Raw genomic sequence first — 24588 nt, forward strand, 5'->3', positions numbered from 1 at the left:
CTTTTTGGGTGATTATTTGTTATTTATCAATAATATCGAATGCCAGTCCTTCAAAGCCAAATTTTATGGGTGATTGGGAAAGGGGAGAGAGTTATAGAGGTTAAGGCATCTATCTGCATTCTATGCAGCTGATCCTAGTTCAATTCCTGGGACAGCAAATGGTCCCCCAATAGAGAGCCAGAAGTGATCCCTGAGCAACTACCCCGAGTGACCCAAAAACAAAAAGAAAAATAACTGCACATCTCCATATCTCCTTCAGGAAACTTTATATATATATATATATATATATATATATATATATATATATATATATATATATATATATATATATATATATATATATTTGGTTTTTGGTTTTCCAGGCCACACCCGTTTGATGCTCAGGGGTTACTTACTCCTGGCTAAGCACTCAGAAATTGCCCCTGGCTTGTGGGGGACCATATGGGACGCCGGGGATCGAACCGTGGTCCTGATCCTTGGCTAGCGCTTGCAAGGCAGACACCTTACTTCTAGCGACACCTCGCTGGCCCCACCTTCAGGAAACTTTTATGTCAAAAATTAAGACAAAGGGAGCTGAAGTGATAGCATAGTGGCAGGGTGTTTGCCTTGCCCGCAGATGACTCAGGAAGAACCAGGGTTCAATCCCCGATATCACATATGGTCTCCTGAGCCTGCCAGAAGCAATTTTTGAATGCAGAGCCAGGAGTAACTCCTGAACACTGCCAGGTGTGGCCCATAAACCAAAAAAATCAAAAGAAGAAAAAAAAAAAAAGAAAAAGAAAAAATATTAAGAGAAAGATGGGGCCTGAGTGATAGCACAGCTGTAGGGCATTTGCCTTCCACATGGCAGACTCGGGATGGACTCAGGTTTCATTCCCGCCATCTCATATGGTCCCCCGAGCCTGTCAGGAGTGATTTCTGAGCACAGAGCCAGGAGTAACCGCTGAGCGCCAGTGGATGTGGCCCAAAAAGCAAAAATAAAAAAATTTAGACAAGGAGTAGGCTGAAGTGCTAGTGAAGTGTTGAGGCATTTGCCTTATACATGGCCAACCTGGGTTTGATCCCTGGCATTCCATATGATGCCCTGAGCCCACAAGGAGTAATTCATGAGCTCAAAGCCAGGGGTGATTCTGGAGCACAGTCAGATATGGCCCCAAATCATAAACCAAACCCAGAATTGAGACAAATGTATATGTATATTTTAAACTAACACAGAATTCACTTTAAAACAAACAGCCAAAGAATCATTTGTTTTAAATTAGGAAGAGCAGCATCTTAATGGAAAGTATGCTAAACTGACATCTGCTACGATTTTGATGGATTTTTAAATATCATATTCATTAATGACTGAGACTTACTTCTGTGTAAATTAATCCTGCTTAGTGAGTCTGAATATGCTATTCTTATTCACACGATGCTCAAGATATTGACTGCAGTAACATATGGCATCTCATACATTAAATACAGTAAAATTTTAGGGAAAGCGCCATTTTTAAAGTGCAGAAATCTGTTACCAAGGAAAAAGGGGAGGGGGTAAGAGAATGACACACACATTTTCTTCTGCAGTACGAAATTAGCATCAGGTTCGAGATATGATATTCAAACTACTAAAAAAAAAAGACAAAAGGGCCGGGCGGTGGCGCTAAAGGTAAGGTGCCTGCCTTGCCTGCGCTAGCCTTGGACGGACCGCGGTTCGATCCCCCGGTGTCCCATATGGTCCCCCAAGCCAGGAGCAACTTCTGAGCACATAGCCAGGAGTAACCCCTGAGCATTACCGGGTGTGGCCCAAAAAAAAAAAAAAAAAAAAAAAAAAAGACAAAAGACATTTTCCTCAATAATACACTGAGACGTCCAGTCTCGAAAGACTTCCAGCAGTAAGTCACCCTTCAAGCAAAGTCCAGCTTCTTTCAACAAGAACATTGAACTGCCTTTGCCTTTCCTTAACAACCAGCTGGTTACCCAAACACAGAAAAAAAAACTAAACTTCCCCGGCCATCAGATGTCTTGACTTGGAACAGTCACTAGCAATGTGGGGCAATCCAAATTTTGAACTGGTACTATATATTTACTATGGTCTTCTTTTTTTTAGGTCTCAGGGCCACACCAGATGGTTAGGGCAACCATGGCACACTAGATGGGGAGCCCGAACATCCTAAATATATAAAGTATGTACTTGCTCATCGAGCTATCTTTCTGGTCTCTAATACTTTTTTTTTTTTTAAATCTTGACAATGTTCTTTTTAAATACTGCAAAAAGGGCCAGAGAAATAGTTCAAGGGATAAGAGCATATGGGAGGCCTGAATTTAATCTCCCAGACACCACAGGGCCCCTCACACACTTCTGAAGATGACCCTGAGCACATATCTTGCAGTAGCCTCTAAGATACTTCTTTTTTTTGTTTTTTTGGTTTTTTTTGGGTCACACCCGGCGGTGCTCAGGGGTGACTCCTGGCTGTCTGCTCAGAAATAGCTCCTGGCAGGCACGGGGGACCATATGGGACACCGGGATTTGAACCAACCACCTTTGGTCCTGGATCGGCTGCTTGCAAGGCAAACACTGCTGTGCTATCTCTCCGGGCCCTCTAAGATACTTCTAAGTGGGGCTCCAAACAACTAAAATGTAACTGTAGGGGCTGAAGAGAAACAGTCCAGTGTACAGGCTGCTTGCCTTGCATGCAACCAACCTGGGTTCAATCCTCAACACAGTATATGGCCCATTAGGAGTGAGCCCCCACCACAAAGTCAGGCGGGACTAAGTAAGCCCTGAGCACAACAACCCCACCCCTGAAAAAAATAAAGCTTTTGCCCACTAGATCTGTTATTTGATTGTTTGATTTTCCCCCTTTGAGCAATACCGGTAGAAGAGTATCTCTGTATAGATTTCATGTTTGAACCAAGTTATGGGAAATGTTGGACTTTATTCGCCAACCCCCAGATGCACCAACAGTATCTTGTGGCATTGCTTCTCTTTTGCATAGGCACATTAAAATGGGAAAATAATACATATGCAAACAAGTTCTTATCTAGTAGAGATGGGAACACAAATTTGGTAATATAATTAGGCCTTTTACCCTGAACATTGGCATAATGATTTGGCTTAGGCCACAGAAGAATGGGCATCGCCCACACACACCTGAACAATGGATACCATCTATGGAAACAACCACAATTGTCTATAACATTACCAGGATCCAAGCCTCTACCAGGGAAGACCTACCACTGCTTTGGCATTGACTTACTCCAAAGAGTGCTCCCAACACCCAGACGACTCAGCAACAGTGCATGCAGGGCAGATGGCTCCGCATTTAATGGTATGCTGAAACTAGAGGATGCTCCACATCAGCCTGTCATTGATGAAAGAAATGCACAGAATCCAGAGTCTTTAAATATAAGAATCTGAACCAACAATAGCTAAAGTGTGAAAAAGTTTCATTGGGACCTTGAGAATGACTCGAGTTGGACGGACTGATGTGCCTGGAACCCAGAGTCGGTCTTATGCCAATAAACTTCTGGGGTGAGGCCTTTTTGAAATCAGGTCAAGGATTTCTTTCCATTTTCCCCATTTTTCTGGACCTATGCAAACAACGGCGATTGCCACTATCACACCTTTACTATATTTTTTTACTCTTATCCTTTAAGGAAAAAAAATACAACTTACTGAACTTAAAAACAAATAACTGTAGTAGAATGCCTGTCTCGAATACAGGCAGGGGATGGGAAGGGGGAGGGGGTAATGTTACACTGGTGAAGGGGGTGTTCTGTTTGTGACTGTAACCCAACTATGATCATGTTACTTAAATAAAAAGTATATTTAAAAAATTAAAAAAATAAACTGTCGTTAATAAAATGGAAATTAAAAATAAAAGAAAAAAGAAAGCCTGTAAAATATGTATAGGAATATATTTATTTATATATTTACATATAAATATATATAGGTATTTATATATACACATATATATGCAAGAAAGAAAACCATAGCCTAAAACATGATGAAAGGTCTGGAGAGATAGTAGCACTATTTACATAGGGTACTTGCCACACCTGTGGCTGACCCAGATTCAGCCTCCCATATGGTCCCTCGAGCAATGCCAGCAGAGCCAGGAGTAACCCCTGAACACTGCCAGGGTGGCCTCAAACAAAAAATCCAAACTAGCAACAAGAAATACCCTATATTTGGTAATTCAAAACAAGGGGCCAGCAAGATACACAGAGGTTAAGTACTTGCTTTGAACACAACTGACCCCTGTTTATTCCAGGACATTGCATGTGGTCCACTAAATATTGCTGAGTACAGGGAGAAGTAAGATCTACATAGTGCCCCCAAGTTTTTTTTTCTTTTTCAAAATAAATTCTCGAAGGTTTTTGACATGCCAGCACTAAAGTACTTGGTAAAATCGCTGACTTCTTGGGAAACTGTGCATAAGTAGGTATATAGATAACAAGTAATTATAAAAATATAGAGGGGCTGGGAGATGGTAGTGGTTATAGCAAATCCATAGCATGGGTCCAAGATGGGTTCAATTCCTGGTTCCAGATGATCCCTCAGGAAAAGAAATGGGTAGTCTAGAGATTCCTGACATCACCAGACATGCTGCCCTGGGGTGTCCTGACTACCCCCAGCCTTGGGGATGACCTGAAGGACATGACCCCCATTCCCAGGCACTTGCAATGAACTGTTGGCTCAGTTGATTGAGACACTGTGGGGAGTTGCTCCACTCTAAATGGATATAAATGCTGGCAAGCAACAGGCAACATACTAGTGAAAATAAAGCAAGAAAAGCCTTAGATTCAACCATTAAAGGAAAGCCTCTTCCATGAAGTGCCATTTAAGCTAAGGCCAGAGTGGAGGGAGGGACCAAGCACTGGACTATGCGGCCAAGCACCTCCTGGGCGGCGAGAAATGGCAAATGCGCCAGCACAGCTGAAGCTGAGCCAAGATAAAGAAAGTGGCGTGAAAATAAAGTTAAAGTGGTAGCTAGAGGCAGATGAAAACTTTGAAGGGCATCATAAGAACTTCGGATTTTATTCTCAAATGAGAAACAATATCACTGTAGGTTAAGGAGCAGGTAGCCATTTGTGAAGGATTCCTTAGGCTGCTGTCTGGAACACAAAAGGTTGAGTGAAAGCAGTGATATGGTGTATGCAAAATTCTGGGTAAAAGTTGGGCCAGAAAAATGACTCAAAGAACTGGAGTGCATGCTTTGCAAGAAAGCACTGTAGGTTTAAAGCTAGTACATGGTCCTTGAAGCACAAGAGTGATTGTGCCCCATTCCAAGGACGAAAGCGAGAATATTCACCCCACTTAGACCCCACTGGGTGTGGCCCGCCAATAAAATTCTGTGCACGAAATATAAAAGTGAGGAGATGTATTTGGACTGAGGCCACAATTGTGAAGGAAGAAACAGATGAACTGATTAGATGACAAAGGGTTATTCCAGATGATCCTTAAGTTTCTGAGCAACAGGACAATATTCTACTGCATGCTACTTCGAAAACAGTTACAAGCTTTTAAGATAACTAGAAGATGACTAAATAATTAGACAATTTTTCTATAGTCTAGTCTTTACATATAAATTGTAATATATTAATACAATATTTTGAATTGTTTTTGGGCCACACCCAGTGACGCTCAGGGATTACTCCTGGCTATGCGCTCAGAAATTGCTCCTGGTTTGGGGGACCAAATGTGATGCCAGGGGATTGAACCGCGGTCCATCCTAGGCTAGTGTGGGCAAGGCCTTACCCCTTGCGCCACTGCTCCGGCCCAATACAATAGAATTCTATAAAACTAAAAATGTCCCATATTTAACTGGCACATGCAACGATATTGATGGATTGAGATCCATCAATAGTAACAGAAGCCTCATGCACTGTTCTATTGGAATTTATGCAAAGCTTTAGAATAGGAAACAAATTTATTATTAAGAAAATCAAAATAATTATCTTTATTTATTTATTAATGTATTTTTGGGTTTTGGGTCACACCCAGCAGCGCTCAGGGGTTACTCCTGGCTCTAGACTCAAAAATCGCTCCTGGCAGGCATAGGGGACCATGTGGGATGCCGGGATTTGAACCACCGTCCTTCTGCATGCAAGGCAAATGCCTTACCTCATGCTATCTCTCTGGCCCCCAGAATAATTATCTTAACTCTGGTGGCAATGGGGGCCTATTATTCACTGGGATTGGGATTAAGAAAATAGTTGGGGGCCGGAGTAATATATTGCACAGCAGTAGGGCATTTGCCTTGCATGTGGCTGACCCAGGACAGACTTGGGTTCGATTCCTGACATCTCTTATGTCCCTGGAGCCTGCCAGGAGTGATTTCTAAGCACAGAGCCAGGAGTAACCGAAGTGCTGCAGGGTGTGGCCCAAAAACCAAAAAAGAAAAGAAAAAAAAGAAAAAAGGAAAAAAGTTGGGAAAAACAAAAGGGAGAAGAATGACCCACTGCTCAAACACAATTCTGAGGAAAAAAACCATCCTAGGCCTGTCTACCATCAGAGAACGAAAAGGGTAGCTAAAACTGAGAATGGAGGGGCCGGGCGGTGGCGCTGGAGGTAAGGTGCCTGTGCTAGCCTAGGACGGACCACGGTTCGATCCCCCGGCGTCCCATATGGTCCCCCAAGAAGCCAGGAGCAACTTCTGAGCGCATAGCCAGGAGTAACCCCTGAGCATCACAGGGTGTGGCCCAAAAACCAAAAAAAAAAAAAAAAAAACTGAGAATGGAAAAAGGACAATGAAAAAATGTCCAGCATCGCAGTCCCTAAGAGACCACAACTGCAGAACGTGAAGCCTGTAGTATGCAGAAAGTAACCATAGCAACCACAAAACCCAAACCAGCTCACAGATGATTCAACTATTCAACCCCAACAAACAGAAGCAGAGGCATCTGATCCAGAAATAAACATGAAAGGGGCTGGTGCGATAGTACGGCAGGCAGGACATTTGCCTTGCACGCGGCTGATCTGGGTTCAACCCCCCAGTATCCCTGAGCACCGAGGAGTGATCCCTAAATTCAGAGTCATGAGCAACCCGAGTGCTGCCAGGTGTGGCCCCAAAACAAAACGAAAAAGTGTTATTCACTTCAATCCCTAATATTCTCTACACACAAGATTCAAAATTCAATTTAAAGTTTTAAAAAAGAGGGGCCGGAGAGATAGCATGCAGGTAGGGCATTTACCTTGCATGCAGAAGGTCGGTGGTTCGAATCCCAGCATCCCATATGTCCCCTGAGTCTGACAGGAGCAATTTCTGAGCATAGAGTCAGGAGTAACCCCTGAGCGCTGCCGGGTGTGACCCAAAAACCAAAAACCAACAAAGTTTTCAAAAAGAAACAAAGATGGGGCTGGAAGATGGCTCCAAGAGCCGGAATGCATGTTTTGTATGCAAGAGACCCAGGTCTGCTCTTTGGTCCCCTAGCACCAAGCAGGGTAGCCTCCAAACAAACAAAAAGAATCGGTCAATTATTTACAGCTTTTAAATAATTAAATTTATTTTAAGGTCTGTAGTTATTTAAAAATCAAAATAGCAAACAAGTATTGTGAAGAAATCTAAATGTGGGGCCTGGAGAAATAGTGCAATCGCTTAAGATTGCAGGTGCATGGTCATGAGCTCAAACCTCCTTGGGGCCAGAGAGAACAGGGGTTCTTGTAAGCTGCCAGTCCTGGCTCATTTCCTAGCACTGCCAGGTATGATCCCTGGGCAGAGTAAACTCAGTATCATTATGTGTGGCCCCCAAACAAACAAACAAACAAACAGCCACCAAGGCTCTGGTGTTTAATATACACTGAGGATGAATCTCACAGCTCTGTTGTAATTCATTGTCACAAGTGATTTCTGATCACATAATCAGGTGAGTGTGAGCACCATAAAAAAGTGCAGAACTCTGCTCACAGCCTCAAAGTACAATTACAGTGGCTACACGAGAGCCCAGTTCTACAGCTGCCAAATGCTACAATCACTTGAGTCACAGCTAAGAGAGCGCCCCCTGGAGAGCACATGCGAGCATTGCAACTATGGGGCACAATTACTGAGTCGATTGGCCAAGCAAAGCAGACATAATAACCTGGTATGTGACACTCCTGGCAAGCAGACAAGGTGTGTGTGTGTGTGTGTGTGGTATGTGTGTGTGTGTGTGGTATGTTACACTCCTGGCAAGCAGACAAGGTATGTGTGTGTGGTATGTTACACTCCTGGCAAGCAGACAAGAGGGTGTGTGTGTGTGTGTGTGTATGTGTGTGTGTGTCCCTCACTCATGGCAAGCAGACAAGGTGTGTGTGTGACCAAGGTGTGTGTGTGCCCAAGGTGTGTGTGTCCGACCCTCACCCATGGCAACAATGTAAACAACAAAGATTAGAGAGACAGGGAAAGGAAACTGAATATTTCAAATTTAAAAGATTATATACTTACAAAAAAGAAACTCTGGGGGCCTGGAGAGTTAATACAATGGGTAGGGTACTTGATTTAGCAGACAGCTGACTCAGGTTCAATCCCAGGCGGTTTCTCTTATGTTTACACTCTGTTTAAACAAAAAGTTAATAGCAATTGTCACAATAACAAAAATGAGGGAACTAGCCAAATATTCAACATACTGGATAAATTATATATGGTTTACCTATACTAGAAAATACTCCTCTACCATAAAAAGAAATAAAGCACTATTACATGATACCACAAATACCATAAATTTTATGATAGCATTTGATGAACAGTCTAGAATAAGATAAATCCAGTGAATAAAAGCAGATGAATGGTACAAATATAGGGAGGTTTGGGAAAGAATGCTAACAAGTATAAAAAATACGTGGGTCAGAGAGAAAGCTCAATGGGCTAAGCACATGCAGAAGGCCCAGATTGATCCCCAGCATCAGATGAACCCTAGAGCACCACACTGGAAGATGGCCTTCCCTGAACACCTTAGGACAGACATCTCAAACTCGCAGCCCGAGAACCATTTGTGGCCCTGCCCTAGAGGAATCTTTTTTGTTTTGTTTTGTTTTAGTTGTTTGGGTCACACCCCCCAAGGCTTACTACTGACTTTGCACTCAAGGATCACCCCGACTTTGCCTCCTGCGGCCCGCAGGTAAATTGAGTTTGAGACCCCTGCCTTAGGATGTGACATCTTCAAAAGTAAAAACATAAAAATGAAAAGAGATAGAGAGAATAGTAAAGTGTTAAGACACTTGTCTTATGGTTCCTTAATTCCTGAGAACAGCACCAGGAGTAAGCCCAGATCACAGCTTGGTGTGACCCAAATAATTACGCATCCCCCCAAATAAAACAATGCCAGAGGAGAATTGTGTGACCTTTGAGAGACAGTAAATGTAGTCAGACTACCAGGGTTCAAATCCTGGTTCAACAATTTAAGGATTTCAACTTCCTACAGAAACAGTCAATAACAGTTCAATTCCTGGGCCAGTGGGTGAGGTACTGACCTTGCATGAGGCTGCCCTGGGTTCAATTCCTGAGCACAGTCAGGTGTGGCCCCCAAAAACCAAAAACAGCTCTAATTCCTTGTTAAAGTAAATGCATATGTTGGATGCTCAGAATGATTAATAAAAGTACCAATACAGACTAACATTGAGAATTTTAAAGAAATAAAATATTATCAAGTAATAACTTGTAAAATAAACTTTTTTTTTTTTTTTGGTTTTTGGGCCACACCCAGCGGTGCTCAGGGGTTACTCCTGGCTATCTGCTCAGAAATAGCTCCTGGCAGGCATGGGGGACCATATGGGACACCGGGATTCGAACCAACCACCTTAGGTTCTGGATCGGCTGCTTGCAAGGCAAACACCGCTGTGCTATCTCTCCGGGCCCTGTAAAATAAACTTTAACGGGGTGAGCAGAATGATAGATAGTACAGCAAGGTAGGGCATTTGGCTTCCAGGCAACGGACTCAGGTTTAATCCCCACCATCCAATATGGTCCCCAGAGTAATCCAAGTGCCACCAGTAACAAAACAAACAAAAAGAAAACTCCCCCAAAACTATAGGAGATAACTTCTGCATACACACGCGTATCTATCTGTATGTAGAGGTACATGTACACACACAAGTACCTCACGCTATTAAATATGATAACTAAAACTAAAAGCTCTATATACATGGATTGTATCTATGTGTGTGGTGTGTGCATCAAAATGTGGATGAGGGCAAAGAGGGCTGGGGAAGCCATCTTAATACTTCTATGGTAAATTAACAGTCAACAGACAGAAAGAGGCTTTAACAGGTATATTTATGTAGTTTAAAATCATGTCAACAGAGGTCGGAGAGGTGGTGCAGCAGTAGGGCACTTGCCTTGCACATGGCTGACCTAGGACAGACCACAGTTAGATCCCCCAATGTCCCATATGGTTCCCCAAGTCAGGAGTGATTTCTGAGTGTCACTGGGTGTGCCCCCCCAGAAGAGAACAAAACAAAACAAAAAAACCACAGTCATGTCAACAGGGGCCAGAGCGATAGCACAGTGGGCAGGGGATTTGCCTTGCATGCAGCTAACCCAGGTTTAATCCCAGGTACCCAAACAGTCCCCTAAACAGTCCCCTAACCACTGCCAGACAAGCGGAGACACAAGAGTAACCCCTGAGTACTGCCAGATGCGAACCAAAAACCAATAGATAAATAAAATGTCAACAATTTACAATAAGATAATATTTTTAAAATATTTATAAGTTGACAGTTAAAGAGACCTCTTACATCCTCAACTAAATTCACTAATAAATACTCCAATTTCCAAAATGATGACTAAAAGCCTTAATCATTTATAGTCTTATATTCATATAAAGATATAGTAAGACTTTCTTTTTTTTTTCTTAACCACGTTGTGCCCTACTGTGAGGTCAGGACCTAGCAAAATTCCAAACTCATTTCCTCTGCTAGATATAGTGAAAGATTGTGATATCTGAAAAATAACCAACAAAAAGCCTAATTTTTTTTAACCAGTCTGCAAAAGCCGGAAACTGAGAAAAAAAAGAGTACTCACTTCTGAGACCTGATGAGAAATATACAAAGGACTGGAAATAATTTAATGTTGACTTCAACTTTACTAAATGTATTAAAATGTTCATCCAGCTTAGACTGAGCTTCCAAACTCTCTTTAACTCCCTGCCCTGGATACTGACTGCTACTGCCATCTAGCAACAGGTTCAAAAAATTGAAAATGGTTTAAATAAAACAAAGGACATGTATTTAACTCCAAAGTCTCTAAACAGAGATTTAATTTAAACTTAATTTAAATTTCCACCATTGGGAGCCGGGGAGATTACTCAAAAGGGCCAGACTTGTGCTTTCATGTGGGAAACCCGAGTTTAATCTGCTGGGTGTTTCCTCCCCAAACCTGCCCCAATTTTTAAAAATGATATAATTTCCACAATCATCCACAGTAACAAAAGTACACTGAATTTTTTCAAGTTCTTTTTTTTCTGTTTTGGTTTCTGGGCCACACCCAGCGGCGCTCAGGGGTTGGTTATTCCTGGCTCTGCACTCAGAAATCACTCCTGGCAGGAAGGAGGTTCGACCATATGGGATGCCAGGGATCTAACCCAGGTCAGCCATGTGCAAAGCAAACGCCCTCCCCACTATGCTATCACTCTGGTCTTAGTAGTTATTTTCTTTTCCTTCCACTGGCTACAAAATTTTTCTCACTATGATGTGAATGTCAAGGTTTTATCCTCCAAATCTTCAAAATTCCAAACTCATATTTTTAATGTCTGCCTAAACCCCTACCTTTGAAGGTGCTTCCAAAACTTCTAATTAAGTATAATACCCCAAATATCATGTAAATACCTGTATTATTCATCTGTTTTCATGAGCAGTCTTCTGAGACATCTAACTATCTTCAAAACCTCCAAATCATCATTGACAAAGACAAAGGAGAACATGTTAGCTCTAAGAAATCCTACCCTACAAACAAACAAAAAACCTACCCAACTCCATCACCTCCTTGTCTGAAGGAGCCAGGCTCCTTCAGTTCCTGATAACACAACTGCAACCACCTCCCTAACACTGACAACAGGAAACACCTGATCCAACAACCAGCTGTTTGGACAGACGGTCAGGAACAGGACAAATTGTCAAAGGAGAAATATTATGTATTTTATTTCTAGAAAGGAATTTCATGTTGCAAAATAGTACTAAGTCAGCAGAACACTACGTGGGAAATAAAAGCAAATATATGATTTCAAAAAATTTATTTTCCTTTTCTTTTTTTGTTTCGGGCCATATCCACTGGTATTCGGGGCTAACTCCTAGCTTTGCAATCAGGGAGACTTGGAAGTCTGGCAAGCTTGGACGTCTTATGGAGTCAGTGCCAGGGATCGAACCCAGATCAGCCATGTGCATTCTCACCTGTCGCCTCCCCCAATATTTAAGTACATTTACTAAATCTACTTAAGTGTTATTTAATTTATTGGGGGGGGGGCATTCCCAGAGATACTGACTCCTGGTTCTATGCTCAGGTTGGGCTCACAGGACCACATGGGATGCATATGTCAGCCATGTACAAGTCAAGAGCCCTACCTGCTATACCATTGCTCTGGCCACTTAAGTGCTATTTATTTCTAATTATCTTTTGTTTCTCTCCATTGCTGAACATAAATTTCCAAAGAACAGATACCAGGCTTTCCAATTTCCTGCTATCAATCTGCTACCTACCTCCCCTGAGAGGAATGCAAAAAGATGCAATAAAAACAAAAACAAGGAGGCAGACAAGACACACCTATGTAAGACAAAGACAGGAAAAGAACTACGCACTAATCAAGCCTTAAAAGTGGCTCTCTTTTCTGGAGAAAGCAAAGCTGAACAGAAACAATACCTAATACCATTAATTACCACAATGGAGCTCAATTCAAGTGGATTTCCAAAAGTCAAAGGTCACAGAAAGTGTCAACAAAGGTTTAAGGGAGGAAGCAAACTAAGGGTAAAGTGAGGAAATTAACTCATTGTTTCATCCTTATGTGCAAAAAGCACTCCATAAAGGCAAGTTTGAATGCAATTTAATAGCAATTCTATATACTCACATCAGGCAATACCTTACAAATGCTACTCTTTCAAACCATCAACTTCCAGAACAATGCAGTAATACTATGTGATTTACTTATATGTGTGTTTTTATGTCAAAAAGAATATAATCACATTGAAATCAATCAAGACTTTTTTAGGCTAACTCAATCTCAATGATACATAAATTGCATCCTATCTTTAGGATGCCTTAAAGAATTTTACCATTAAAAAATACTTAGGATGGGGCCTGGAGAGAGAGCACACCATCAGGGCATTTTTGCCTTGCATGCGACCAACCCAGGAGGGACCTGGTTTGATTCCTGACATCCTATTTGGTCCCCCAGCCTGCCAGGGATGATTTCTGAGTGACCCAAAAATCAATCAATAAATAAAGTTAAAAAAAAATACTTAGGCATGCCAGGACTCCTGCTCCTCTTCTACTGGTATGGCTGGGAATCTGGGCAGACAGCTGGCCAAAGTCCTCCTGGGCTGACCACTTGGTCCAGGAGACCGAGATCTCCCAATGTCAGACTGGCCTTCAGGGACAGGTCTGGCAACTGGGCTCTGGGGGTAGGAGGGAGGAGGAAAACTCCTCCCCTATGCATACTGGACCCCCCTGCAGCGATGTTTTTTCTTACTAATACTCATTTTCAAAACCGTGTGCATGGTTTCATATATATATTGTATATAGCCCCTATCATGTATTGCCTCTCCACTACCTCTGTGTCTCTTCTACCCCCTCATCTCCCAATCCTGATCCGTTATCTTCCCCTAATTTAACCCTCTTTATCCTCAGTTCCTAACTCGATAGGCACCAAGATCAACCTCCTGCCCCAACAGACCACCTTCCAGCTCCTCAGTGAAAGACACCCTCTGGGTCCCCGTTCTCAGGCAAAGAACTACAACCAGCACGCCTGCTGACTCATGCTTGATGGCCCCTCGCACCCCCACCAAATCGTGGACTGTTGCATGATATAGGAATCAGCTTCAGCAAAACCCCCAGCTCAAGGACAGTATAGGGTTCCGTAATGCCGCAAAGCATGTCTCAAACTCAATTCCAAGGCCTGTGATACAAAAAGTACCTTGGCTTTTACTCCCCACAAAAATATCTCAAAAGACCTAATTGGGAGTATTATATTGCCTATGGAAGCTCAATACCTGTATAATAATACATCTTAAGATGTGTATTCCTAAATATACAGGTAGCCTCCTCGACCACTTGTTTAATTCGAATACCTTTTCTTTTTAACTCAGTTTTATTTATTTGTTCTATTCTAATATATACATTTTTTCTCTATCTTTACTATTTTTGGTGCTGCTTGGTACAAAAAGCCTTGACTGGGATAAAAGCTCAGATCAAAACCAGACCACAGAGACTGTGTGTACAGCCTGTCATCCTTACCCAGAATAGCACCAGCAACACAGTATGACACCATACGTTTTTGTATGGGCACAGTAAAAAAAGGGGAAACCATAGACACAGAAACAAGACCTTATCTTCTAGGGATAAGAACTCACACTTTTTATAGTAGAAGGGTGCCTCCCATCCTGAACATGTGTCATGTGGATACAACACAGTCTTCAGGAGATTGGACAGTGTTAGTCCAATCCCAAACCCCAGATCCCAGATGTAGAACTGATACAGCTCCAGACAACACCACCAGGAACTAAGCTCCATTGGGAGATTTATAACACTGCTCTGACACCAACTTGTGCCAGTTTGATATGACAACAAGGAAAGGACAACTTGACCTAAGACCAGGTTGTCCTATCACATCACCTAACACTAAATGGAAATCAGCGAGGTATCATCCTTTGAACTGTGAAAAATAAGAGCACCAACAACAGAAAACTGACTTTGACAACCGTGACTGAACAGAACCTACCTTGGGACCAATAAGGAAAACCCTACCCTAGGCTGTAACCCAGGACTTTTATAAAAACAACAACAATAACAACAACAACAACATGTCTTATTGCAGAGGTCCAACTTGGACAGCAGAGACTGAGTAGAACCTTTAGATCCAAATATCCTAGGCTTTGGCTTAGGGACTGAACGAAAACAGGGAGCAAGTGTTACAGAAGACTGAACACAACAACAACAACAATGGATAGGAACCTCTAGAACCTAGAGAATCTATCCTACACCCTGACCTATAACCTGCACAAATACCAAGATCGCTAGCTACAGTGGCTTGATTTTCTCACACACAACTGAAAGGAAAGTTTCCTGGCACCACAAAAAAGCCTTTGGGATGGGGTAACGAGTATATATGGAGCCAGGGGTTGACCCCATGATGATATGCTTCAAGGGTGGAGAAACCCTGAATCTCATAGGCCAAGGGAATTCCCTTTCTTCCCCAATGCTTACTGTGCCTATGCAAAAAAAAAAAAAAAAAAAAGTGGTGGGAAAGCCAAACCCTGCCACTCCAGCACCCCTACTTTTTCTTATTTTGTTTTGATTTGTTAGTTTTTGACTTTATTTTCCTTCTCTTTTTTCTTTCACTTTTCTCTTTCTTTTTCACTCTTGTGGTTATTATTTGGTGATTTATTTTTATTTTTATTTGCCAGGTGCATTTTTTCTTTTTTCTTCCATTTCTTTTCCTCTCTTTCTTTTTTTGGTAGCTGTTACCAAATTTTTTTCTCCCCCCCCTTTTTTTTTTGTTTTTTTGGGCCACACCCAGCGATGCTCAGGGGTTACTCCTGGCTGTCTGCTCAGAAATAGCTCCTGGCAGGCACGGGGGACCATATGGGACACCGGGATTCGAACCAATCACCTTTGGTCCTGCAAGGCAAACGCCGCTGTGCTATCTCTCCGGGCCCTATCCCTTTTTTCTTATCCTTTTTATCTCCAATGATGGTGGAATGGATGCTCAATCTACAACAAGCTGTAAAGTGGAGACCAGTTGCACTAGCATTCTGGGGGGTAACGGAGGGAGATATGGGATTCATGCTGGGAACAGGGGCGGAGGGAGGACAGCACTGGTGGTGGGAATGCCCTCATTCATTGTCACTATGTACCATAAATGATGCAGTGAAAGGTTTGTAATGCACTTTGGTCACAATAAAAATAAAAAAAATACTTAAAAAAATACTTAGGGGCCAGAGCAATAGTACTATGGGTACGGTGTTCACCTTGCACGTGGCAGACCCAGGTTCAATCCTCAGCATCCCATATGGTCCCCTGAGCCTGCCAGAAGTGACTTCTGGGCATAGAGCCAGGAGTAATCTCTGAGTGCTGCTAGGTGTGGCCAAAACCCAAAATTAAAAATAAATAAATTGATGATTTAATCTGTCAGAGTGATAGTGCAGCAGGTAGGATGATAGTACATGCCTTGCATGTAGCTGACTCAGGTTTGATCGCTAGCATTCTATATGGTTTCCTGAGCCTGCCAGGAGTGAATTCTTTTTGTTGTTTTTGGGCCACATCCGAAAGGGCTCAGGTGTTACTCTTGGCTCTGTGCTCAGAAATCGCCAGGTGTGGCCCAAAAACAAAACAAACAAAAAAATCAGCAATCTTATATCTTAAGTATTTTTCAGATTTATAACATTTGTCATTTCTTATGATTCTCACAATTCTGAATTAAATAGGTCACGTACTATTACTATCTTACAAATAAGTAAAACAAAAACTCAGAAAAGTCAGCTATTTTGCAATCTAGAGAGAACTGATTGCAGATGTTCTTTGATCACATCATGTTGTCAACAACTTATGCTTTTTACTGTTTAAGACTTTAAGTTGTTTCATGATGATGAATGCTAAACCAAGAAAATTTAGAAAACGATGCAGCACAGATATAAGTAAGATTGCCTTATGATCTTTAGAATGTTGACTTTTGGGGTTGGAGAGAGAGCACGGGAGAAGTTAGCCTTTTGCTTTACATCTCTGTGCAATGTTGCAACTCTGGTTCAAATCCCAGACAACATATATGGTTCCCTGAGGACTGCAAGGGATTATGCCTGAGGACAACAAAGAACCAGGGATAGCACCTGAGCACCACCAGGTATGGCCTCAAAACTCAACAAAAAATACTGAGTTATGCTAAAAATTATATGATAAACAATTTTCCTAGTTGCTAGCAAAAATAAATCTAGAATTAAGAAAATCCTGCATGTTTAAAGCTAAGTGAACCCAACTTTATTCATTTAGGACCACACTCAGCAAGTGCTCAGGGCTTACTCCTAGCTCTGACTGGGGACAGGGGGACCATATAGGATTCTTGGGATTGAACTCAAGTTGGCTGTGCACAAGGCAGTGCCTTAACCCACTGTACTGTCTATCCAGCCCCCAGGGAATTAGATTTTAAATGCTTACGTACAATAATACAGTCCCACAGATTTCTTAACTTTTAGGGTCAGGAGGATAGCTCTGGGCTAATGGGCATTCTTTGCATACTTAAGACTAGGGCCAGCATTGCCATGGCGGACTACAGAGCCACTGAGTCTAAGCAGCATGATACTGCTGGGCCTTAAACAGTCCAGCAAAGGTTGAAATTTGCTACTGGGGTCTCTGAGCAATACTTGGAAGCTCCTACCACTACTACAGAAAAAGAGAGAAAAAAAGGTGTCAGAGAGATGGTTCAATGAACTGAGTACATGCTTTGGATGCAGGAGGCTCAGATATGACCCCTGGCATCACATGGTCCACAAGCACCTCCAGAAGCAATACCAACGTAGTAAGTTGGGAGAATTGCCTGAGCACTGCCAAGTGTAGTCCCTTCAAAACAAAATAAAAGGGGCTGCAGAGATAGCATGGAGGTAAGGCGTTAGTCTTGCATGCAGAACGGTGGTTCGGATCCCAGCATCCCACATGGTCCCCTGAGCCTGCTAGGAGCAATTTCTGAGCATAGAGCCAGGAGGAATCCCTGAGTGCTGCCGGGTGTGACCCAAAAACCAAAATAAATAAATAAATAAATAAATAAATAAATAAATAAATAAATAAATAAATAAATATAAAAAACGTTAGATTGGGCCAGGGAGAGAACACAGAGATAGGGTATTTGCCTTGCATGAGGCCAACCAGGGATAGACCCAGTTCAATTCCCGGTATGCCAGGTGTTTCCTCCAGCCTGTCAGAGGATATCTGAGTGCAGAGCCAGGAGGAACCACTGAGTGCTACTGGGTGTGACCCAAAAATCAATCAATCAATGAATCAATCAATAAATAAAGGTTAAAAAAAAGTTAGGAGGGAACACTTTTTGTTTTTTTTTGTTTTTTTTTTTTTTTTGGTTTTTGGGCCACACCCGGCGGTGCTCAGGGCTTACTCCTGGCTGTCTGCTCAGAAATAGCTCCTGGCAGGCACGGGGGACCATATGGGACACCGGGATTCGAACCAACCACCTTTGGTCCTGGATTGGCTGCTTGCAAGGCAAACGCCGCTGTGCTATCTCTCCGGGCCCACACTTTTTGTTTTTGAGCCACACTTGATGACACTTCTAGTTCAGCACTCAGGGATCACTCCTAGTGGGCTCAGGGGACTTACAGGATGTAGGGAGTCAAACCTGGGTCAGTTCAGCACAAGGCAAGCACCCTACTTGCTGAACTGTTTCTCCAAGCTACGGGTCATACTTCTAAATAGATTCATCTGAATCACTGGAATTTATCCTAAACTAAATATAGTATCTCATGCAATCAGTTCTACTCAATTGAAAGTCAGGAATTTTTTTTTTTCTTTTTTGGTTATACCCAAAGAAACATTCCAGAAGTGCTCTGAAATCATTCCTGGCAAGGCTGGGGGAACCTTATGTGGTACCAGGGACTGAATACAGGTCAGCACATGGAAAGCAAGTATCCTATTAGCTGTACTATTGCTCTGGCCTCTAAAAACTATGACGTTTTTAGGCACTGAACTATTGCGAGAGATGATAAACTTCAGGGGACCATAGGGATGTCGAGGATCTAATCTGGGTCAGTCAGCTGAAAGGGTAGAGCCCTATGACTGTTCTCTCCAGGCACTCTATCTCCTAAGGCTCTTTTCATAGCAATCTGAAAGTCATTTAATGTGTTCGGTTTCCCTCTTATAGCATATCCTAGTATGCACTAAAATCTAATGTTTTAACCTTTATATCTCTTGTGGTAAATTGAATTACAGTTTAAGTTATCCAAGTCCTAATTCCCAGAATCGTAAAAGCTTCCTAATATGACCTAAGGAATTTCTTATTAAGAATTCTGATATTGGGCCCGGAGAGATAGCACAGTGGCGTTTGCCTTGCAAGCAGCCGATCCAGGACCAAAGGTGGTTGGTTTGAATCCCGGTGTCCCATATGGTCCCCCGTGCCTGCCAGGAGCTATTTCTGAGCAGACAGCCAGGAGTAACCCCTGAGCATCGCTGGGTGTGGCCCAAAAACCAAAAAAGAAAAAAAAAATCCTATATTAGAGGCCAGAGCAGTGGAGCGGAGCGGTAAGGCATCTTGCAGTTGCTAGTTTAGGATGGACTGCGGTTCGATCCCCATGTGTCTCATATGCCCCCCAAGCCGGGAGCAATTTCTGAGCGCATAGCCAGGAGTAACTCCTGAGTGTCACTGAGTGTGGCCCAAAAACCAAAAAAAAAAAAAAAAAAAAATTCTGATATTAGGCTCGGAGAGTTAATACAGGGGGTAAAGCACTTCTCTTGCATGCAACCAATCTTGAGCCTGGCTGGATCCCAGGTACTGCATATAGTACCTGAGTAGCAGGGGTTATTCTTGAGCACAGATCCAAGGGGCACACACAAATGATATGCCCCTGCTCCCAAATCTAGAGGCAGAGATGAACATGGGGAAGGCACACATCTTGCACGACTGATCCTGATTCAATCCCCTGTACATGGTCCCCAAGTACTCCTTTTGAGAGTCCCCAAAAAGGCCAAAAGAAACTTTTATGAATATAAAACTGCCCCGTGAATATAAACACACACACACACACACACACACCGGGTGATGCTTCATCCCAAGTACAGCTTGCAGCAACCTAAGAAGGGCTGGCTAGTGGGAATCAGAAAGGAAGGCAAGGAGGCGTGGAGGCCTGGAGGAGACAATTTTTGGCTTTCCCCAAAATCTGTCCAAGAGTGATCACTTTTTTTTTGGGGGGGGGGAGGACCCAAACCTGACATAGACAGACAGTTCATGGCTTCCTCCTAGTTCTGTGCCCAGGATGACACCTGGCAGGTCTCTAGGGGTTCAGGGGAGAGCGCCCCGGATTGCACCTGGCTCGGTAGCACAAGCCAAAAAGCTTTACCCGCTCGCTTAGCTTTTCTGCCTGCGCGTTTTTTAGAAAGAAACGACTCAGAGAGGGGAGGGGAGGGGGGCGAGCACCGCGGCTGCGCAGTAGCCCAAGCGGCGAGAAGGGCGGGGCCGCGGCTCCGGGGATGCGCGCTGATTGGCCCAGCGGGCTCCAAGCCCCGCCTCCTCCCACCACGTGCTCCCACTCCGCCCACTTCCGGTTTCCTTCCACGACTGTGGCGCGCGAGATTTCCCCGCTTCTCCTTCCGCCTAGATTCCAGCAGCAGCGTCGCCACCTTCGAAAGCGCTACACCCCCATTCCGAGCAGGCCCATCACTTCCAAACCCCCAAAACCGTACCTCCGAGGCGAGCCCCCCAACTTAGCCCGGGAAGACGGCGAGCGTGAGCCCACGGCGGAAGACACGACCGGAAGCCCGCCCCCTCCCCTCTCTGATTGGACGAACGCGTCCAGGAATAGGCAAGCTATTGGCTGGCAGCTGGGAGGGAGGCGGAGCCTATGAGGAAAGAGGGCGGGATGAGGAAGTGCCCGCCCTCGCGGAGGCAACAGCGCTTGCGCGCACCCGGCGCATGCGCTACACACGCGCCTGGCCACGCCCCTTACGTCAACGTCAGCGTCTGGCGCAAAGAGCGTGTGGGTTAGGCCATGGAGGTCTGCTCCTCCAGGGGTCGTGGGTGTCCTGCCGTTTGGGAGGGTCCGTTTTCTTTTTCTCTTTATTCGAGGGGTTTTGGGATCAAGCCCAGTGATGCTCAGGGGTTACTCTTGGCTAGGCGCTCAGAAATGGCTCCTGGTTTGGGGGACCCATATGGGATGCCGGCGGATTGAACCGCGGTCCGTCCTAGCCTTGCACCTGCGAGGCAGACGCCTTACAGCTTGGCCACCGCTCCGGCCCCCTGGGTCCTTTTTTTCCTCATCGTAGGCAATGTCGCTTTCTTTCCCCGTCTCTCATGGACTCTTTTCCAGGATTACTAAGGAAGGGGACAGTTTGGAAGTAGCTCCCCGCCTCGCCTGCCCCAGATTGCAAGTGGCTTTGCAAGTTGAGGTGTTTTCAATTAAATTAAATTCTGACTGCTAACACTTGCTACTTTTTTTTTTTTTTTTTTTTGCTATTTTTGATGATCCTCAGAATTTATTATTATTATGATTGCAATTTTGATGTGTTCTCCTGGTGCTGTTTGAACCCTGAGCATTTTTGCACTTTCTTTAAAAAAAAAAAAACTTTCTCTTAAATAAAATCTTAGTACTTGTTTGACAAATTCAAAACTCATATCGTTTTTGTATTGTGGGTATTTTTGCATGTGATAGCAGTTACTTGTTCATCTTTGTCCACCTTTGTTTTTCCTGGTCAGCATTGAATTTTCTTTAATGTGTTTGCTTTCTCTTCCCATCGTAAGGGTTATTTTATTTTTTTTTTTTTGTTTTGTTTTGTTTTTGGGTCACACCCGGCGGTGCTCAGGGGTTACTCCTGGCTGTCTGCTCAGAAATAGCTCCTGGCAGGCACGGGGGACCATATGGGACACCGGGATTCAAACCAACCACCTTTGGTCCTGGATCGGCTGCTTGCAAGGCAAACGCCACTGTGCTATCTCTCCGGGCTCGGGTTATTTTTTTTTTAAAGTAGTCTTACCTAAGGGTATTAAAAGTCTTTTAAAAGAAAAAAAAAAACTGCACTCCTGAGCATCCTTAAATACCAGAGATTACTTAAAAAAAAAATCAATGGGCCTAGACCTATAGCAGAGCGGGGAGGGAGTTTGCATTGAATGTAGCTGACCCGGGTTCCAATCCAGCCTAGGGTTTCCCACCCCAGCTTGCCAGGAGTGATTCCAGAGGTGTAGTTGGGTTTTGCCCAAATTCACCCCCACCACCCCTCAAAAAACGCAACAACCTGGGACCCCTAAATGAAAAGCAAATATTAGCTTTGTAAAATTTTAACTACTCTTTGTGGCATGCTAGTAGCTAGTAGATATTAAAAAAAAAAAATCTGTAAAAATGATGTTACAATGAAATGGTTTAGTTTCCATCTATTGTCCACTTGTGAATATTTGAAAATTTCCCTACATTTATCCGAATTTATAAAAAATTTATACGAATTTATCTGAATTTAAAAAAAATTATACGAATTTATAAACTTGTATAAAATTGTGATGACATAGGTAGTAACTGCGACATAAATTGACAAGGTAGTAGAATGGACTGCTGTCTTCATAGAACTGCTGTAAGGTGTGACCAATTTCTGGAAGTAAAAACGTGGTATATTATACCAGATTTTGCTTTGAAGCAATATGACTTATAATATGACATTATGTAAAGATAGGTCAGAGTCTTGATTGAATTGTGAACTTCTTGAACTTTTTTTTTTTTTTTTTTTTTGATTTTTGGGTCACACCTGGCAGTGCTCAGGGGTTACTCCTGACTATGCTCAGAAATCGCGCCTGGCAGGCTGGGGGGACCATTGGGATGCCGGGATTCGAACCACTGACCTTCTGCATGCAAGGCAAACGCCTTACCTACATGCTATCTCTCCGGCCCCTGAACTTTTTCTAATGAGAGCTCATTTGCTGATATTTCACTAGTTGTTGTTTTAGTGAAAATGAAAAGGATCAATATGTAAACAACAAAAACATTTCCTAAGTGGCCTTTGGCAATTTTTTCTATTCATAATAAAAATTCATTTATGGGCTTAAGGCGCTCGTCTTGCATGCCTTGGATTCTGGTTCCAGTCACAGTACTACGTAAGATCCCAGGAGTGCTCCTGAGCACAGCCAAAGTGTAGCAAAAAGCAAACAAACTTAGTTTGTATATGAAAAAAAAAAAAAAGGATTGGTGCCAGAGCGATAGTATAGCAGGTTTGGTTTGATCCCCCTTATCTAATATGGTCTCCCCAAACCCTACCAGTAGTGATTTCTACTGGTGTAGGTGTAGCCTAAAAACAAAAGAAGAAAAAAATCGTGCTTTGTGATGTTACTAGCTCTGAAATTCTAAATTACAGGATAAGGCCAAGTTAAAAATAAGTTTATGACTGATGTTTGAAGTTACTGAGTTTTTGTTTAGAAATAAAATTATTTTGGAGGGGGGCCGGAGTGGTGGCGCAAGGTGCTATCCTAGGACGGACTGAGGTTCCATTCCCCTGGCATCCCATATGGTCCCCCAAGCCAGGAGCAATTTCTGAGCGCGTCACTGGGTATGGGCCAAAAAATAAAAAAATTTATTTTGAAGGGCCATACCAAGCAGCCCTCAGGGGTTACTTCTGGTAGGCGGGGCATATGTAGTTCTGTGGCTGGAACCTGGATCCAAGGCATGCAAGGAAAGTACCTGTAGCCCATAATTGAATTTTTATGGCATGCTAAGGATCAATCCCAGGTCTGCCTTCTGCAAGGCCAAACCCTCCCTGCTGCGCTGTCTCTCCAGCCCTGGAAATAAAATTATATTTCTATGATTTTTCTTTTTTTTTTTCTTTTCTTTTTGTTTTTGGGTCACACCCGGCAGTGCTCAGGGGTTCCTCTTGGCTCTACACTTAGAAATCACTCCTGGCAGGCTTGGAGGATTGTATGGGATGCAGGATTTAAACCACTGCCCTTCTGCATGCAAGGCAAACACCCTACCTCCATGCTATCTCTCCAGCCCTCGTTCTTTTTTTTTTTTTTTTTTTTTTTTTGGTTTTTGGGCCACACCCGGTGACACTCGGGGTTACTCCTGGCTATGCACTCAGAAGTTGCTGGCTTGGGGGACCATATGGGACGCTGGGGGATCGAACCGTGGTCCGTCTTAGGCTAGCGCTGGCAAGGCAGACACCTTACCTCTAGCGCCACTGCGCCGGCCCAATTCTCTTTCTTTTTTTTGGTTTTTGGTTTTTGTTCCACATCCGGTTGTGCTTCAGGATTACTCCTGGCACTTGGCAGGCTCAGGTGACCAAATGGGATGCCAGGAATCCACCCAGATCTGTCTCATGCAAGGCAAATGACCTACTCACTTTGCTGTCACTCCAGCTTCTCCATCTTGTTTCTAAATGATGTGAACATTTTAGGTTGTTATTTGCAAATGATACATGGAAGATGTCGTTTCTTTCAATGAATGAAGAGCCCAAGTTGGGTATAATTACCTACCACTCTATTTCTCCTTTCAATCTGCTGTATGATGTATTCAATAAAACACATGAAAGTATCCATTTTGATTATTGTAATTAGATAACAATTTAATGGTTCTTTTCATCCTTCCCTTTTCCCTTCCTTTCTTCTGAAAACCAGGGTCTCCTTCAGCATATGCTCCCTACCACTGAATAATGGTGTTTTCCTTTGCCCTCATATTTAAAATCAATGGGCCATTGGAGATATAAATGAAATTCATATTACTGAGAATGAAAACCATTAAAA

Source organism: Suncus etruscus, chromosome 3, assembly GCF_024139225.1.
Source record: "Suncus etruscus isolate mSunEtr1 chromosome 3, mSunEtr1.pri.cur, whole genome shotgun sequence".
In the NCBI taxonomy this organism is placed as follows: domain Eukaryota; kingdom Metazoa; phylum Chordata; class Mammalia; order Eulipotyphla; family Soricidae; genus Suncus; species Suncus etruscus.